General features: G+C 31.6%; 1 non-coding gene and 2 pseudogenes across 1 annotated transcript; 2 read left to right on the forward strand and 1 right to left on the reverse strand.

Moving 5' to 3' along the window:
• Positions 1–234: 234 nt before the first annotated feature.
• TRNAN-GUU lies at positions 235–308 on the reverse strand. Its single transcript has one exon. It is a non-coding gene; the product is annotated as a tRNA-Asn (tRNA).
• Positions 309–6,050: 5,742 nt separating this feature from the next.
• On the forward strand, positions 6,051–16,441 carry LOC120217485 (annotated as a pseudogene).
• Positions 7,121–16,098, forward strand: LOC120217484 (annotated as a pseudogene).
• Positions 16,442–17,210: the final 769 nt, after the last annotated feature.

Here is a 17,210-nt window from a genome sequence, read left to right on the forward strand (position 1 = left end):
TAAAACATTATCGTTTGGATTTTAATGTTGTTAAATCTTTTGGAAATAAAAATAACGGAACTAAATTTAAAATTTTTGAAGATTACAGGGACTGAAGGATAATTAAATCGTTACTTTTTACTTTAAAAAACTAGAAAAAAAATATCATTGTAAAACTTTAAGAAAAGGGAGAAAAATATAATTAAACAGTTATTTTGTACCAAGAAAACAGAGGATAAAAAGATAATATCCAAACGCTAGAAGGAGGGCTTGAACCTCCGACCTTGTGGTTAACAGCCACACGCTCTAACCAACTGAGCTACTCCAGCTTGTTGATTAAGTGTTAACCAACAATAGAATTGATACTAACAAAGTAAATTATAGACTTAAAGCTGAATAATTTACATTTCGAATCATTAAACTTAATTTCGCACTAACCAAACAAATTCATTAGTTAAGAGATCGTTATTATCTCTTGAGGTCTTATATTCGAATATGAAGTTTACAGAAGTGTATGAATATTCATTATCAAATGTTTGAAAATCTTTCAAAATATATCACACTATATTTACCCTATACCAATAAAAAATAACACTTAAAGTGGTAACGTTTGTAATGTTAGACACTTGGACGACCCAAAAAAAATTTACACACTACTTTAAGAAAAAGTACATAGTTTAAACACTTATTTTTATATTAAATCTAAAAAAATTAATTTCAACTCTCATTTAAATTACTAAACCTTTAATTTATATTTTAGATGACTAAAGTCAACTTCAACCTTCATTTATAAACTCGGGTTGGGGATGTTGCTCGTTTCCTACTAGCTTCAGACATGTTATACAGCTGTTGGATTGCAGTTGGTATGCTATATATATTAATTTATTAATTTTTCGTGTTTAATCTTCCTCAATCAATCTATGTATTCTCTGTCAATTTTCTGCTAATAAGATGGTGACATGTCACATCTTATTAGTGTCTATTAATTTATCAATAAAAATGACATATAGAAACATTATATCAGTTGTCGTTAAAACCTCTACTGTCCACTAATTTAAATGATAATTTTTCTTAACCTTATTTTTTAATAAAAGCTTTTTTCGATTTTAATGATTAAAGTGAAAGCATTCTAAAAATTTAGTTACCACTAATATAATTTACCCTAAATTATAATATGATATTTATTTTCTTCCATAAAAATTACATGATATACATTATTATATTAATTGAAAAAATGGATCAAATTTGATTCGAAACTTAAGTATTAAAGTCGAGACCCAATTTTTTTTTCAACGTTTTGCTCAAATTCATGCTTTAAGCGCATTACATTTATCAGAATCTAATCAAATATCAAACAAAATTTTTAAATTCATCAACTACCAAATGATTTAATAAGATATTAAGATTAGATGTTGATGATGTTATGATGGAAAAAATTAAGTTGAAATAATCATTTATATTATAAACCTCTATGATATAAATCTAAATTAATCAATAAATAGATTAAATATAAGTAAATATGAATTTTTTTACTATTTATTTGAAAAAAAACAGGAATATTCCATATTAATAGGTATTAATTGAATAAAAAATAAATTTTAATTTGTTCAACATTAGGCTACAAACATGATTTTCTTAAGGGGTAGATGATATATTATATTTATATAATGGTATAATAACCAAAATACTCTTATTGTTTAACTAAATAATTACTGCGATTCCTTTTTTTATGAGAATTTTGATCCTAATGTTTTATTTTGGGGCAAACATGTCCATTTATAGATGTAAACTGTTAGTTAACAAACAATCAATATTCTAAAATACATATCTTTTCCTCTATAAAGAAATATTAGGGGGCAAAATGATCTAAAAAAATAATAAGGGTTAAAGTGACTATTTAGTCAAATGCTAGAGATTTTTTTAGTCTAAAATAAAAAGCTAAGAGGCCAAAATACTCTAAAAAAAGAATTGAGACCAAAATAATTATTTTTTAATAGAAGTCGTTGGTCTTATTAAAAAAAATGAAAATATATAAAATTACAATAAGAGTTTACGATTATCGTCGTAAACTAAATACATAATTTAAACATTTCTTATAACATTGAAACTAGTCACTTTAGTTTATATAAAGATAAAACATGGAAAAAAGGTTAAAAAAGCCAACTAAAAGACTCGAACAAAAAATAGATACGAACAAATCTGACTACATCGATAAACGAATCACAAAAGAGTTAAACTATTGAAAGACCACTGAGAACCGCAAATCATAGCTGAGCGTCATGAGAAACTATTCACGAATATAAAATCATGTATCCAAATTCAATCTGCTGGTTCATAGCAAGGAATATCAATGGGATTACAAATAAGCGTCATCTTAATCAATCGTGTCATCGTTAAATCCAACACTGAGAAAACATTAAAAAAAAAAGAATTGCCAAACAACCGAGAAAGAAGACAAAAAACGTGTCATAAAGACAAAAAAACGTGTCACAAAGGCAAAGAAAAACATGTCAAAATGGTAAAATTATTCTTATTAAAAAAACTAAAAAAAGAAACAAATAGAGAAGAAAACTGACGGTCGGTAATTAACATCAAAATCGATGTCGTCGCCGGCTAAACAAAATCAAAGAATAAAAAATTGATCTAATATATAGAAAACGATACAAATTCTAAAGAAAAAGAGGGGTGGAAGAATAACGACTAAGGTTTTCTCATTACTCAAGATTAGGTTTTCTCACGGATACTAAAATAACTATTTAATCAAATATTAAGAGTATTTTTGACATTATACCTTATATAATCATATGAATAGATATAACAATTCTTTAATAGGAAAACATTAGAGTTTGTTCAGAAATCGAACACCTAAGACTTATTGTGACCTAAAATCTTATTCGAACGAATTTTTTTACTATAACACTAATTATCTTAAAGTAATATAAAATAAAATTATTTAATTCCAATCAAATCGAATACAAATTTGATATTAGACCAAGTGGTATGCTTTGTGTGTGGCCTATAATAATTCCAATACATGCAAAAAGGAGAGGCGACCCAAATATCACATTCTAGAAGCCTTTTGACCCTTCCACTAAGGAATATATAATGTGAACTTGGTGAGGCTCTACTATTTTTTTTAATTAATTTTTGGTTCGAAATTATTTATTATTAAAATTATTATTTTATATATTAAAAATAGGAAATATTTTATAAATAAAATTATAAAATTATTGTTATCCATTAATTACATTTAACACATAAAAATAGTGAATATTAATAAGAAATTTTGTAGATATTAATTATAAATATGATACCAATAACTAATTAGCCTAGTGTGATGAAACATTAGATTCTTTAAGTAAAATTAAAGATTTAAACTCTAGCATTTATAAATGGAACAAAGTGAGTTAAGAGGATCGCTCTGACATATTTTATTTATTGAAATAAAATAATGAGAGGAACGTTTTAAAGAATTTATTATTATTAGCACTTTTTTCTTTCATGGCTTTTTCCTGTTATTTTCTCTATTAGCCGCAGGAAGCCGCCCACGGACCTTTCCTTGTCACATTAGTAGTTCTCACTGTCTCTCGTTTTGGCAATTTTTCCAATAAATCACTGATGATCGATATATTTATTGATCTAACACCGGTTAGATTATATTTTTTTGATCTAACACCCGTAGCAGTAAAGCACGCCCCTTGAACCGCGTTATACGTTGATTTGGCATCACGTGGGTATAGTGCGCCCCCTGCCCCGCGACATACGGTGATTTGACGCCACGTGGGTATAGCGCGTCCCCTGATTCGCATTATACCTGCGTATCTGACACGTGAGGTATAGCGCGGTGCAGGGGGCGCGCTATACCCCTAAATACCCGACCCCTCACATTTCAATCCTCTCTATAAATACCCCCATCGTGTCAAATGGAAACTGCACAGATGGTTGCGTCGATGACATCTCCATATGGTCAAAGAAATTTACAGATGAATGCCTTCCCCTTAAACTGGACGCGGTGTTGCCATATGGATTGTTCGTAGACCCACCTCGGTACATATCGTAAGGAGTTGCGAATGAATGTCTCCTCATTATGGCATTAAAATCATTACACATTATTGTAGTCGGACTGTCAACTTGATCAACTTGTTCAGCCAGCCCATAGTGTGAGCTTAAAGATTGACCTCGAACAACACGCACTTGAACAAAATGTGCATACATCTCAATAGCGGCGTCTGAATAATTACTTTGAGCTTCAACCATCATTTGAACATCATCATTGTTCGAAAGTTCGAACGCTGTATAAGTTAATGGCAACAATGATGTTGGAAATCTGTACTGCAACGACGATATTCTTCTATTACTTCCAACATGAACATTTCTCGAAATCTTCGTTATCAGCTCGTCAAGAGTTATGTTTCTCTTGAATGATATTTTAACACGTTCATTTGATATGAAAACAACGACGGTTTCATCTTCTCGAATTTCACTATCATAATAAACAATAGCTGAAAGTCGCGCCATTCTTTGAGTTTAAAAGTGCGGCAATATTATATCTGCAAAAAAAATAACTTAAACAAACCTGATTAAATAAATTATATATAAACAAAAATTTAACACAATTTTTTTTTACATATCAACGTAAATAATTTAAATAATATAATTTTATATTATTACCTGTATCGCAAAACTATTTCGACGTATTCTCCCGCTTTTCAATTTTACAAACATAAAAATTAATTGAAAATAATTAGTATAATATTTTTTCAAATAATAATGATAATAAACAATAAGTATAATTGAAAAATTATAACAAAATTACCTTATAACGAAAAATCGCACGAACTTCTAAATTAAATATGAGAAGATTGCCAGAATTATTACTCGTTGACATAATTATTGTATTAATTTATAAGAGATGAGAGATGCAAGAGATGTGAGGAGAGATGCGGTATTTATAAACATATAAGGCGAGGTACCAGCACCGCGTAATATGTAATTATTATATAGCGCGAATCAGGGACCGCGTTAAATATAATTTTGGTACGGCGTAAGCGTGACCCCTGATCCGCGCTATACCCCTACGTGGCGTATAGCGCGGAGCAGGGGGCGCGCTATACCCCACGTGTAACCCAGTTAGCGTATAGCGCGGTACAGAGGGCGCGCTATACTCCACGTGACGTCAAATCAACATATAACGTGGTTCAGAGGGCGCGCTTTACTACTACGAGTGTTAGATCAAGAAATATAATCTGACCGGTGTTAAATCGATAAATATACCAATCACCGGTGATTTTTGAAGAAAATCGCCTCTCGTTTTCCTTGTCTATTTGCCGCTTTCTTTCATTTTTATTTTTTCCATCCAACCCACAAATTAAATTAAAAGGTTTATTGATTCAATTCAATTCGATCGAATTCGATTTGATTTGATTTAAATAAAATATTAATATTTTTTAAAAGAATAAAATTTTATGTAATTTCAATCCAATGTATCGATGATTTTCTTTATTCTTCCAAGAGAAGTCTACACATGTACAATGTTATGTGTTACTCGTGGAGCGTAATTATTGAAGTTTGACAAATTAAATTTTGTCCATCTAATTTTGAAATTGGACAAATTAAATTTTGATCTATTATTAGATTTAAATATTTTTAAAACTCCTTTTAATTTTAATTTTAAAATTAAATCTTAACCTCCCCTTCTTAACCTCTTTTTTTTTAATTTTAAATTGATGGTTTAATATAATTAGACATCAATCATCATTTTATTCTTATTTATATATTAAACTTGAAAAAAAAATCCTGAAGGCTACAAAATGTTGTTTTCCAAGTAACCGATCACAAATCTCTTAATAGTTTTAGTATTGTATTCTAGAGGTATCTATGTTTGGTTTATGTCTTAAAATTTTATCTTTCGTACATTCTGAGTGTGTAAGAAAATTTTTGTATCTTTTCATATCTTACAATAATAAATATGTCTTTTAAAGAAAAAGAATTCGAGTTAAATTTGAGTTTAATGTAAATATATTCACCAAAGTTGGATTCAATACTTAGTAACGTTTATTGATACTTCTAAGAAAAGAAGAATAAAAGGTTGTTGGTCTATATATTATAGTTTATACATATAACGTTTGTTGATGAAAACTTCTCCTAAGGGCATGTTTGATTTAAGTAATCTAGGATTACCAGGAGAATGGAATGTCATTCCCCCGTTTGTTTGGCAAACATTCTCAGTCTCCCGTTTGGTTGGCAAACATTCTCAGTCCCCTGTAATATTTTATTTCCAACAGTGGTTTTCTTGGAGTATATTGCCAGTAATGTGATTACCCTTATTTCCTTAGGTATTGTTAGACTACCGACGTTTTGGACTAATATGCCCTTAATTTTTTTTTCAAATTTACCCTTCTTCTGTCGTTGAATAATTTTTTTACGAAGGTTAAATTACAAATTCCTTAAACTATTTTAGATTTACAAAATAATCCATAATTAAAATTTTATATGAAGTGCAAGGGTTAAAATAAAATTTTACCATTTCATTAAACCTATTTATCTTTTCAATTTGTAAAAAAAATTATATAAATTTTATAAATTTAAAATTTTTAAAGAAAATATATAAATTCATTATAGTAGAATTCAACTTGTTAAAAAACAAATATATAATAAGGATAATTTGGTAAAATATACATTCTAATAATCTTTTATTCCTTTAACCAAACATTGTAATCTTACATTCATACTAAAAAAATTAAACATAAAATATAATATTCTCAGTAATTTTATTCCTACTGGTAATCTTATTCCTACTGATAATTTTATATTTTGTGAACTATACGCAAAAGTTTTACATCCACCTAATTTCCTTTACCTATATTACACGTTTCAGTCATAAGAACGTAACCTCTCAAAGTATGGAAAGGTCAAAAAGTAAGTCAACTGTATATAGAGAGGTATATATTGAAGGGTTAGATTTTAGATTGGAAAATGTGTTTTAAAAATTATATTAAAATTATAAAGGTTCAGAGGTTTATTAATTAATTGAGTGGTCAAGAATATTATATAATTTTAGATTTATTAAATATCGTGGAAATTTATTGTTTCCATCTATATAAAGGGCACCCAAGTTCATCCTTGACTCAACACTTCCGAGTCTTTAACTCAGTTTCTTAAACAACAACCCCAACCCAAGAACCATGGTTCAAGAAAAGAAGCTAGTCGATGAAGTATCCGGTTGGCTAAGAGTTTATGATGTTGGCTCCGTCGACCGGACCTGGACAGGTCCCCCTTCCACCCCATGAACAATTCATCGATGGTGTAGCCACTCGAGATGTGACCATTGACCCCAGCTCAAAACTCAGGGTTCGAATCTACTTGCCGGAGGAAAATCAAAATCCCACACCGGAAACCAAGTTGCCTGTCATACTTCACTTCCACGGCGGTGGCTTTTGCATCAGCCAACCTGATTGGTTGATGTATTACGAGGTGTACACCAGGCTGGTCAAATCTGCTCGAGCCATCGCCATCTCGGTCTACCTAAGACTCGCACTGGAGAACAAGCTCCCGGCTGCTTGCGACGATGGCTACGCCACCCTCCTCTGGCTTAAATCATTGGCTAAAGGTGAATCAAACGAACCCTGGCTCAACAATCATGGTGATTTCACCCGAGTCTTCCTCATTGGTGATAGCTCCGGAGGGAACATAGTGCATCAAGCCCGTTGAGCCTATCCGGTGCAATCCCGATCCACCCGGGGTTCGTTCGGGCTCAAAGGAGCAAGTCGGAGTTAGAGCAACCGGAGTCACCATTCTTGACCTTGAACATGGCCGACAAGTCCTTAGCCCTAGCATTGCCCGATGGGTGCACCAAGGACCATCCCATAAGTTGCCCCATGGGGTCAGCTGCCCCACCCATTGAGACCCTAAATTTGCCATTGATACTGTTTTGTGTGGCCGAGAAAGACCTGATGCTAGACACCGAGATGGAGTATTATGAATGTTTGAAAAAAGCTAACAAAGATGTGGAGTTGTTTATTAGCCCTGAAATGGGTCATAGTTTCTACCTCAACAAGATTGCTGTTGATAACGATCCGGTCACCGGTGCAAGAACTAGTGAGCTTATCGAACGGATCAAAGAGTTCATCAACAAGCATTGAGATAAAAAAAAACACTAGTTTATCCTATGCGTACTATTAAATTATGGTTACGATGCTTGTTGACGGTGCATGTTTAATTCAGGGTAAACAAGTTTTGACTATAAAATCTAAATTTACTTTGAGATTTTATTTATGCCCTATATAGACAATTTACAAACAAAATCTAACTAAAGATGCCTATAAGTCTATCCAACTTCAAAAATATTTGTGGATCCGTCATTGAACCAATGACGAATGCATATTTAGATTATAATAAGTAATTTATAATATAAGTATTAAAGATGAATTACATTGATATCATGTAATTAATTGATAAGCTTCAAACATCAAAAGTAATTTCAATAACATTATATTTTTTTCAGAATTTATTTTTTCTTTTGCCCCAAGAGTTTTCAAGTTTGCAAGAAGATCATCTACCAAAATAGGAACAAAAATTGATTACCATAATATTCTTACGTTGATCTAAATTTCATGGGTGCCCTGTTGCTTTTATGATAATTCCAACTTTCAATTATTTACAAATTTGTCCCTAGACAATTAGTACACCCTTTTTGCTTTCATGATATGGAAAAAATCTATGGGGTGCAGAGATACTCAGCCATATAATGTTTGATATAGTGAATTTTTTAGGGTTTGCTCAAGTGATGATGTTCAATTTTATAATTCTCTTTTACAATTTTTGATATAATAATCTCTCTCTTTTGTACGTGACTTTTGTCGTCTAAAATTTCATATAAAATATTTGCGTTTATTTAAGTTTTATTTATGATTTATTGTCATTATATCGTCGAATTTTGTAATAGATATAATATTTAATTCATGTTATATAACTTTGTATGTGTTTATTTACTTGTGTTTGTATATTTTTTCGTATCATATCATATTTTAATTATTTTTATATATGTAACTAAATAATAAAGTATATAATTATATAATATAATATAAAAATAAAATTATAAAAATTAAATATTTTATTATTTATAACATTAAATCAAGCTTCGTACAAAATTTGTAAACTGTTCATGTCAGGACAGCATTCTCGGTCAAATATTTGCAAGTGGCTTACAGATAAAGACAAGCAAGCCGACCACAAAATGAATATCTTTGTTTGGTATTGGGAGTTATAAAAGGGATTGTCTAATTACGATAGAATTAATATACGATAAAGATAAGTATTATCGGAAATATTAATATTTTTTTAATATTTTTGTTGAAATATTATTTAAAATATTAATTTTTTCTACCGAAAATGTTAATATTAGACACTATCTAAAATATTTAACATTTTCGATAAAATAGTATCTGAAATATTATTTTTTTTCTATTAAAAATGTTAATATTGGGTGTTACTTAAAATTTTTTATCAAAAATTAAGTAGCGAAATTAATATATTCGGTAAAATATTTTAGGTAACATTTTATCAAAAATATTAAAAAATATTAATATTTTATATAAGATATTTCTTTAGTAATATATTAAGGTTATCGTATAAAAAACTATCCGTTATAAAATGTGGCCAGGAATTGATCGTATTTACATTTTCTACCAACAATAAGAATAATTAGACTTGTTAAATGATTATATTTTTAATATAAAAGTAATGAAGCGTAACTAGAGATGTTAATGGGGGCGGAATCCAATAAATGTATTAAGCGACAAAATAGAATATTAATTTTTATAAAACTTAAATTTGAATAATTATGTTTGTAATAAGTGTGTTTTGTTAATATATAATTTTTTTGAATAAATGTTATTAAAAAAAGATGGGACCAGATATAATGATTTTTTAAATCTTTATGTCTAAAGATTTTTAATAATTTATCATTAAACGCTCTTACCTTTATTTACATGGTGTTTGAATCCAAAACCTTAATAAATAATAATAATTTCTTAACTATTGAAGTATATTGATACATATAATTTATTACGATCTTAAACCTTAAATATATTATATAAAATAAAATAATATTTTATAATTTTAATAGATATAATAGGGTGATACTAGGCATGTTTAACTTGGATTTGATTTTGAAATTTTAATAAAAAAATATTGATGTTAATTTAGAAATAATAATTTTAATGAAATTGAATCAAGTGAAAATATGTTGAGATTAAAGAAAATATGGAACACCGAACTTATGGTGACATGTTATTGGACCCACGTCCACTCAAGTAACACATGCGTTGCCAAAAGTTACAATCTTTTTTTAATTGGGTAAACTACACCATTCATCATTGAACTTTACTCACTCTCCTATTTATTTATTTATTTATTATACTTTTACTTTTTTTCACTTTACTCACTAACCTTTCAAATTACTTTTACTTTGGTCATTTTGTTTATTATTATTATTATTATTATTATTATTATTATTCTATGATGTATATTTTTTATTATTTAATATAAAAATAATTGATAATATAAAACTATACGGTGGTTATCCACTGTTCGTCGTCATTAGATGTCACTATCGACGATCGTAGATGGTGACCCTTCGATCCCAAAATTTATCGACTGCTTTGTCTCGACCCCTAGGTCCAAATTTGATCTCTACTTTTTCGGAACATACTTCAAATCCAATCAAAAGTGAGGAACCAGAAACACCAACCACCGTAGATGGTGGTCGTTCGGCCCCAGACTTCGTGGGGAGCTTCACCTAGACCCCTGAGATCGACTCCAACCTTATTTTATCGAAACATGCTTTGTAGTCCACAAATATGAGATTGAAAGTGAGGAAACACAAATATTTTAATCGAGATTCATGAGTCTTGAGACATTTTCCTATGTAACAACCATTAGATTCGGGTAAAATGTGTCAAAGTGAGTCTCTCGGTATAATTTGAGACCAAATGACTATTGGTTTCAAAGGTCGACGGTGATGAGAAGGGGTATAAGGGGTGGTGATTATTTTAAATCTTTTTAAATTTAATAATAAAAAATATTATTTTATTATTTATTTTAAATTATTTTACATTTTAATAATGATAAAAAATGTACATCATAGAATAATAATAATAAAATAATTTCGAGTGACCAAATAAGAGTAATTCAAAAATTCAATCAATAAATTAAAAGAATTGAAAGTATAACGAGTGAAATAGAAAAAAATATAAAATTTAGTGATGAACGGAACGTGTAGTTTACGCTTTTTTATTTTCTTTACATGAACTGAAAGCACACATTCCAGCCGATTCCTTTCAGCACAAAATCCCATCAGAGAATCCAAACTTTTCGGGGTTTTTACATAACTGACATCGTTTGATTTTAATTTTACTTTTCTGACACCGTTTGATCAATATTTCCAGAACTAGCACCCTTTCTGCTGAGTTGACAAAGGCGCGTCTCCGGGGGCGCGCTTTACCCGTATTTTTCGCTGAGTTGGATGCCACGTGTGAAAGGCGCGTCCCCGGGGACGCGCCTTTGCCAACTCAGCAGACACATATTTTGTTTTATAATAAATAGTTTATTTTTATTATTATTATAAATTAATAATATATTATGTAAAATGTTTCTATTATAATGTAAGAATTATCAAGTTTCGAGTATTTTTTATTTTGATTATCGATCTATTAATTTTATCAGTTAATTATTTAAATGTTATCAATCTAGTCAATATTTAACGAAAATATTGATGCATAAGTTAATAAATTAGTATGATTACATATTTAATCATCAAGACTTACATATTTTATAAAATTAGTCTTATTGAAAATTTAATTTAATAAATTTAAAAGTTATAACGAAAAAATTATAACTAATAAGGGGAATACGTATGGTTCATTCACGATCGGGCATAAGAAAGGCATGCGGAACCACGCCCATGATTGTAGAAGCAGAAGACATCCACCGATAGCAGTTTTCTTATAATTCGTCGCCCAACACATTTCTCTAAAGAGAAATGCCAAAACTGCAGCACCCCAACTATATCTTCCAGTTTCATCAAAATCGATCAAATGCCGCAACCACATACAATGCACCTGGTTGCGAGATTTGTCGGGCATCAATATTCCTCCAATTATTCGTAGAATATATGCCTGAGCACATGCCTTTGCTTGATCCTCTGAAGCATTTTCATTTAAAACCTCAAAATTAGCTTTCAACCAAGATAAAGCTATTCTACCTCCATTAAACTCTGGCGGAGCAACTCCAAGATAATCAATGCACATTGATTGCCAATCACCATCCGCCATACCACACATCATATTTCCGTCGACGGGAAGCCCTAGATGCATAGACACATCCTCCAATGTAATTGTTGCCTCTCCACATGGAAGGTGAAAAGTGTGTGTCTCGGGCCTCCACCTCTCAATCAGTGCAGAAATTAGGACAGGTTCGAGTTTGCAACCGCCTATAATTGTTGCAATATACCCGAACCCAGCAGAAGCCAAATATGGCAAAATACGTTCCGGTGTCGGTATACGTGGATTTTTAATAAAAGTTTCTAAAATACGATCAGCATCCTAAATAATATATATTATAAAAAGTAAAAATTAATATAAATTCATAATAACTTTAAAATAAAAATAAATTTAAATATTAACATTAATTATAAAAAATATTACCATATCGCTAAAATGTCTGGAGATATGATCAATATCCAATCGCAACAGCATTTCGTTTTCTATTATAACTGTAGACAAAACAATATAATTAGCAAAAAAATTAATAATTCTAAATAAATAATAATTATATAAATATTATTTTAATAAAAAAATAATATTTACATAAATATATTAATATAAAAAATAATAACTATTTAAAAAAATAAACATAAAAATAAATTTCTTACCACTAATAACAAATTTAAAACTCAAATAGTTGGAGAATTTGAGTTATATAAGAGAGGAGAAGATGATTTTGGTGTGAAGAATGAGTGAGGGTTGAGGGGGTTTATATAGGGGAGGAGGAGGGGTAGTTAGGAAAAACGGATGGGGGTATTTATGACATTTAATGGAAGGCGCGTCCCCGGGGATGCGCCTTCCACACGTGTCTGCTGATATGGCAAAGGCGCGTCCCCGGGGACGCGCCTTTCACACGTGGCATCCAACTCAGCGAAAACACGGGTAAAGCGCGTCCCCGGGAACGCGCCTTTGCCAACTCAGCAGAAAGGATGCTAGTTTTGGAAATATTGGTCGAACGGTGTTAGAAAAGTAAAATTAAAAACAAAAAGTGTCAGTTATGTAATTTAGCCAAACTTTTCCCCTACTTATGAAACAGTGTAAAGAAGAATGAATAAGCAGAAGAAAAATGAACCCTCTTCTTTGTTTTGTTTTACAAGCGTGGAATCTTCCGGGTTCCTGTGAATTTTCCCGGAACACTTCTCGTTTTCTCAGAGACTATGCTGTTTGGGAAATCAACGCTTTTCTTTGGATTTCTCTTATATCCATCACTTATTTTCTTACTCACAGGTCGTTTAAGCTCTTTAAGTTATGGGATCAGGGTTCCAAAATTCCAGGCCCTCCTTCTCCTTCCTTTTATGGCCATTTCAGTACTCTCTCCAAACAAAATCTCACAGGTATTAAAACTACATTCTTTTCTTGTTCATGATTTTTAATGTAAAAGATGAATCTCTGTGCCTTTTGGATTCTGGGTTGTTCTTGTATTTTCCAGAATCAGTGTTTTGACTTTTCAACCATGTACTCTAACCAGTAAAGCTTCATCTTTTGTATGAAGAAGAATGATCAGTACCTAAATTTTGAATTTTTAGAATCTGGATTTACTTTGTTTGTTTAAATCTGTTATTTTTCTTGGTATTTATGTATGTATCTATATATTTGTGCAGAGGTATTGTCAGATTCACATGGTGAATATGGTTCAATAGTGAAGCTATGGTTGGTTCCAAATCAGCTTTTGGTTTCAATAAAAGAACCAGAAGTCATCAAAAAGATGTTTTGGAAGGCTAAGGATAAACTGCCATTGACCGGAAAGGCTTTTCATTTGACCTTTGGATCATCCACCCTCTTTGCTTCCTCTTTTGATAAGCTACTTCAGAGCTACAAATTCTTTTAGCTGCTATTGCTTTTGTTAAACTTGTGGAGAAGATGGTTGCTGGTTATCCGAGTCGATAGATAGGGACGTAATCGAACAGAGTGGAGCTCAATATGTTAGAAGTTTAAGCTCGAGCTCCCCCTTGAAGTCTGAGGATCACAGTTCAATTTGAGCTCTAGTGGTATTGGTTGCCTGCTCAAATCCAATCAAATCTCTCAAAATTTAGGGTTTAAATGAAAATAAAATTAGGTAATAATAATATGGTTTAAGGGCCAACTTGACTTAGGTTTTAATTTGGCCTTTTGAGTCTTTGTAATTAGACATGAACTATTAGCTGAAACTTTTGATGATTTTGGCGTTGCGGTCACCATATGGATAATATGTTGTGTTTGATCTTCAAATTGTTCCAACAGAATGTTTTCTTGCATATTCAATTTTACTTCAATGGCATGATCGAACAACCTTCTGATAATCTACGGATTTTTTTTCCATTTATCATCTGAAGGTAGAAAAGAGAAGAGAGTCATTGGCATCTGAATTGAATGTAAAGTTGCTTGATAGAGCAAATTTAATCCCGACCACGGCTGTCAATCTTATCATGCCTGAATTTCACCAGAATAAGGCCAAAGGACTTGTCGATTGTAAAATGACTTCTCAGCATATGGCTTTCACTCTGCTCGGCGCTACAATCTTTGGTGACAGTTACTATTTACGAGGAGCTCTTGATGATGGTTGCTAAAGATACATGCTTTTGGGCCTCGTATAGTGTTACTCCCTTCTAGGAACGAGGATTCTGGAGGTATCGACGATTATGTACAAGGTTGAAATGCCTAACTAGAGACCTTGTTCGGGAGTGCGGTAAAAATTACAAGTTTAATGGCCATCTTAATGTAAGAGATGAACCTTATGGCAATATTATGGGCATGCTGTTTCATGGATGCTTAACGACAGGAGGTTTGATTAGTAACATGTTGATGAGGCTTGTTACACATCCCGAAATACAGCATAAGGTAGATTTCATCTCTTCCGAGTCATCAATTACTTTGCTAGTCTTGGGAAGTACTTGGAGACTTCTTCTGAACTTAAATGATCCTTCATCACTCGGCATATGTGTGTGTTTTTACATTTGAGTTTGGAGTTGATGGTCCCAGATTGCAGTTGATTTATGTCTTCGGAATTGAACTTCTGCAGATCAGCTCAGAGATAATCATGGCATGGAAAGGTTCAGAGGACAAAGATCAACCTATTGTAGAGAAGATAACTTTATTGTTGGCAGCTATCTATGAGCCTGCTCGTGTTATGCCAGCTGGACCGTTGCTACTGAGGTGTTCCCTCAACATGGTGAGCAATTTTTTAAGATTGAAATTGGAAAATTTTGACATTAGATATACTTTTTAATGTCTTCCTTGATCATTAAACGAGAATTACATTGAATATGGACATCGAACTTGCAAAAAAAACTTTTCAGCACTTTGTCAAAACCTCGAATTTCTATACATTTTGGACCATTCAGAGTCCGCTAACCACCTTACTTTTCGGACATTTTATTACCTAATTTATGCTTTAAAAATGAATTTCTTTTTTTGTAAAACCGAGAGGTTTTATTTCTCATTTGAAATCATATTATCCTTTTGAGATTTAGAACCCGTGATGGTTGCGGTTTCATAAGTTATAACACTAATTGTATGGTCACTGATACAAATGTTTTCAATCTGTGTTTTGAAGATTTGAGGGTTAAGTCTGGCGTAATTGTACCGGCTGGAGCAATAGTTGTTGTACTTGTGCAGTTGGTGCAGACGAATGATTCCAGTTGGGGAAATGATGCTGGTAAATTTAGTCCGTATCATTTTCTGTGTAAGACGGAAAAATTATCCGCTTTCACTGAATATGGATACATCCGTTGCAGGTTTCACTCTACTTTCCAATTTAGCACAAAGCTATGATACTTCTCGATTTCGTTTTTCCCTTTCATATTCAGTGTCATGTTTTGAATTATGATCGTTAGTTCATTAATACTCAACGTGTCATGATCATGTCGGTCCTTCCGGATATGGGGCTTAACCTTCTTTTGGATTTAGTTTGCATTCAGTGTCACAGTGTGATAATATAGATAATTATCCAATTGCTTTTCTTCACTTCAGGACAAGCTGAAGAACTGAACGATCAAATGAAGGATTCTTTTGTTTTGAATGATCTGAATGAGAACGCAGCTTTTCTTCCCTTCGGTGCTGGTTACCAGAAATTTTTCATTCAAGGAAAAGCAACATTGTTTGCTTCCTTGCTCGAACAGTACGAGGTTTGTCCTACTAACCAGTAATTTGTACAATTTTAGTTTCAACTCAGTTGTTACAAGCAAGCAGTCTGGCATATTTTGAGCATTCAATCGCGAAATAAAACCGTTTCCAACACACATCCGAGTCAAAGTAACATAACTACTACGTACTAGATGTTTGAGAGATTGATTTCTCTTCATGAAATTCTTATTTCTGATGCACTGAAAGTTTGACATATGATTTGGTTTTTGAATCGATACGACAGGTGATGCTTAATCCATGATCGAAGATAAATTCAAAACCATCGTCAACCGTATTAGTTTTCGTGAGGACTAATGAAAGTCATAACATATGCTTACATACATACTATCATCCTTAGACCTTAGTTATGTTTCCGGTTATGTTTTTCATCATACATCTTTTTGATGGAGAAGACATCCTGATTCTCGTCTTCTTTTTCACTGCTTCGGGAACCCGAGGATGAATCTCACATGAGCATTTTTCAAAACTCATGTTTTTTTTCGCTTTTTTTAAGAAAAATAAAATCCTCCATGGTTTCAAAGTATCTCAAACGTGCAGTGTCTGATTCCAAGCAGTTTAGTATTTGTTTTTGGAGCAGTTTGAGATGCTATTTGCAGTGAAAAGACTGTACCTTTTGTCTTCCCCATCTCTTGAACTTTTATCATTTTCTGTGTTTTCCCTCCGCAATGGAGCTCGTGCTGTACCGAATGTTGTAATAATGATTTGGAAACTTGTGATGATATATATATATGTGTGTGTGTGTTAAATAAATGGAACTTTTTAGCTATGGTTATAATAAAATCATGT

Source organism: Hibiscus syriacus, unplaced genomic scaffold, assembly GCF_006381635.1.
Source record: "Hibiscus syriacus cultivar Baekdansim isolate YM2019G1 unplaced genomic scaffold, ASM638163v2 tig00110187_pilon, whole genome shotgun sequence".
Lineage (NCBI taxonomy): Eukaryota > Viridiplantae > Streptophyta > Magnoliopsida > Malvales > Malvaceae > Hibiscus > Hibiscus syriacus.